The sequence below is a fragment of the Cucurbita pepo genome, chromosome LG03 (genome assembly GCF_002806865.2).
Source record: "Cucurbita pepo subsp. pepo cultivar mu-cu-16 chromosome LG03, ASM280686v2, whole genome shotgun sequence".
Classification (NCBI taxonomy): domain Eukaryota; kingdom Viridiplantae; phylum Streptophyta; class Magnoliopsida; order Cucurbitales; family Cucurbitaceae; genus Cucurbita; species Cucurbita pepo.
Window position 1 is genome coordinate 6,212,914 of NC_036640.1, and position 3,055 is coordinate 6,215,968.

General features: G+C 37.8%; 2 long non-coding RNA genes across 2 annotated transcripts; both read right to left on the reverse strand.

The window, feature by feature from the left end:
* Nucleotides 1–860: 860 nt before the first annotated feature.
* On the reverse strand, nucleotides 861–1,327 carry LOC111791540. Its single transcript, XR_002814663.1, has 2 exons — nucleotides 1,200–1,327; nucleotides 861–1,080 (listed from the first exon to the last, which is right to left on the reverse strand). It is a non-coding gene; the product is annotated as an uncharacterized LOC111791540 (long non-coding RNA).
* Nucleotides 1,328–1,404: 77 nt separating this feature from the next.
* LOC111791338 lies at nucleotides 1,405–2,771 on the reverse strand. The gene is made up of 2 exons (XR_002814632.1): nucleotides 2,381–2,771; nucleotides 1,405–1,645 (listed from the first exon to the last, which is right to left on the reverse strand). It is a non-coding gene; the product is annotated as an uncharacterized LOC111791338 (long non-coding RNA).
* Nucleotides 2,772–3,055: the final 284 nt, after the last annotated feature.

A 3,055-nucleotide genomic window follows, 5' to 3' on the forward strand; every position in this document is an offset into this window, starting at 1 on the left:
AAAAAAAAAAAAAAAAAAAAAAAAAAAAAAAAAAAAAAAAAAAAAAAAAAAAAAAAAAAAAAAAAAAAAAAAAAAAAAACTAATTGAAAAGAAAAAAAAGATCTCCTCTACGGCCAGCCAAGAAAAATATTCTTGAATGAGTGAGGATACACATGTGAAATACAATAGAAAGAAAAAACAATATAAGAAATAGAAATGATATCTATAGAAATATATAATTTTACAAATGAGAGGGAGAATTTATCGCTGTGGTATTTTGCATTTCCACGAGTGTGATCTAGCACGAAAAACAAATCATCAAGTTTTAGATAAAAGTATCAAACATCTTGATAGATATAAAATTAAATTCAAGTAGTCCAATTATCAATTGGAAGATTTAGCTGGTATGAATTGTTATTGGTTTGCTACCAATAATAACAGTCATTTTAGTATGTTAAGGATCTATATGGGTCTATAATTGAAAATTGGTTAATACTATATTTTAATCCTTATTATTTAATATTTTTCTTTGTTCCATTGTTATTTAATATTTTTCTTTTTTCTTTTTTCTTCGAAGGGTCTTATTACTTTTTATATCTATTGTAAAATACGATCATTTTCAACTTATCAATACATTATCTATAAAAATAATTTGTCACGACCTAGATTGACATTTTCAACTTACTAACATTACATATACATTAATTACATTACACGACATATTACATAACTTACATTACATGACATATTACATAACTTACATTACATGACATATCACATAACCTTAAAATACGTTCCAATTCCATAAACATTTCATAACATAACTCCATCACACTACGTGTACACATGGCATCATTCATCACTATCATGACATATAATACTAGCAGATCAACCATAACTTCTCATAACATAAACAGTCAATAGTCAACATAATTCATACACCACATAGTCATATCACATAAAGTATGGTACATGCAGGGGTCGCAGGGCACTCACCATCATACAACACATAATAAGCTAACTTTAACAGTAAGGTCACTTACCTCGATGGCCTTGGTCGAAGTCACTCGCAACAAGCTAATTCCAACGGTTAATTACGTCCTATAAGAACCACATAACATATTTAAGACCTTTCATAACTTATTCTAGCTAAACCTCATGTTAGTTAACAAAGGAAAACCCTAACACAATTTGTTTTGACTATTAAGGACCATACTGACCTCAGATTGCAAAAATAAGAACAGAAACGTCTTCGGAAGGGCTGATGTAACTACCCAGATCCACCGCTAGCACATATTGTTCTCTTTGGGCTTTCCCTTTCGAGCTTCCCCTCAAGGCTTTAAAATGCGTCGGCTAGGGGAAGGTTTCCACACCTTTATAAATGGTGGTTTGTTCTCCTCCCCCAACCAATGTGGGACATCACAATAAAAAAACAATGCCGTCTAAAGCCATTTAAAACAAAGAGAAAATTTAAAATCAAAAGGAAGTCTGATGCGGCCGCCTAGTTCCCACAAACTAGGCATCGACAACATAGTTTAAATTAATAACAAAAGTGCGGAAACGTCTCTCCCACAAAATGAGACTACAAAAAAAAACATAAAAATCCTTGAATCGCCTTGTGACTGACTTTGGCATCCTACTCGTCACCTCCGTGCCACAGCTTTACCTGAAAAATCATTTTAAAAAACCAGGGTGAGTATAAAAATACTCAATAAGGAACTCCCCTATTGGGGGTCAACATATGAATCATCATAAGACGATCAACCAACACACGCAGTAGGTGATTATTGCCACCACAACCTCAACACCACTTTTACTTCTTAAAGTGGTTGTTCCTAGTTGGTTACCCGAAACACACAGCGTGTAACCATTACTTGATAGTCTTTTCTAGAATCACCCCAAAGGTGACTATTGGTGGCTAGTAACCTGAACCACACAGCGTGTAACTATTACCACAAACTCCTTACTCATGGCTACCTACAAGCACATTATGCCAGCAATAGACACCTATCATCAGACTACACAACCTAACCATATTACACGACAATCAGATTACACAATAATCGGATTACACAACCATCCGATTACCCAACATTCCAATTACACCACAATCCGATTACCCAACCATCCGATTACACCACAATCCGATTACCCAACCATCCGATTACACCACAATCCGATTACCCAACAATCTGATTACCCAACAATCCAGATTACACAACCTAACCATATTACACCACAAACGGATTACCCAACCATCAAGTTACACAACAATCAGATTATATGACAATCAGAATATACGACAATCAGATTACATGATAATTAGGATACATGTCAACCAGGTTACATACAATTACACACAGCGATCAAAACGTTTATTTTCAACAGGCATGTCCCTTACCTGAAGAGCTGCTTTCTTGGCGTTTCCTAATCAATGACGATCCGACTCCCCTCGAACTTACTGAGCCTTCCTCCTACATAGGCGTTGAACCTTTTCTGCGTCTAACCCTCTTGAGGCCAGTTTTGGCAACGACAATTTCATTCCCTCGCGGCGGCGATGTGGGTGCTGGGCGGAGGTTTTCTGATGTGGGAAGGGGTGCGAAACAGTGTGGGAAACAATCGGCTGCAGGACCGTGAGTGTTGGGTGGCAGCGGCTTAAGGAAGAAAAGTGAAAAAGAGAGAAGGAAGGGTGGTGGGCGGCGGCAGAAAGAAGAAGAGCGAAGGGTGGTGGGCGGCGGCAGAAAGAAGAAGAGCGAAGGGTGGTGGGCGGCGGCAGAAAGAAGAAGAGCGGCGGCTGGCTAAAGGGTTTCCTCCCCTATTGAACCCTAGGCTTATTTTTGTATAAGTCTGATTTTGTTATTGGGCCATGGGCCTTACAATCAGTTGTAAGGACCCAGATCCACCGCTAGCAGATATTCTCCTCTTTGGGCTTTCCCTTTCGAGGAAAGGCTTTAAAACGTGTCAGCTAGGGGAAGGTTTCCACACCCTTATAAATGGTGGTTTGTTCTCCTCCCCAACCAATGTGGGACATCACAGCTGAAAATCTAAAAATCGATAAATTGTGGGTATCAAGCTG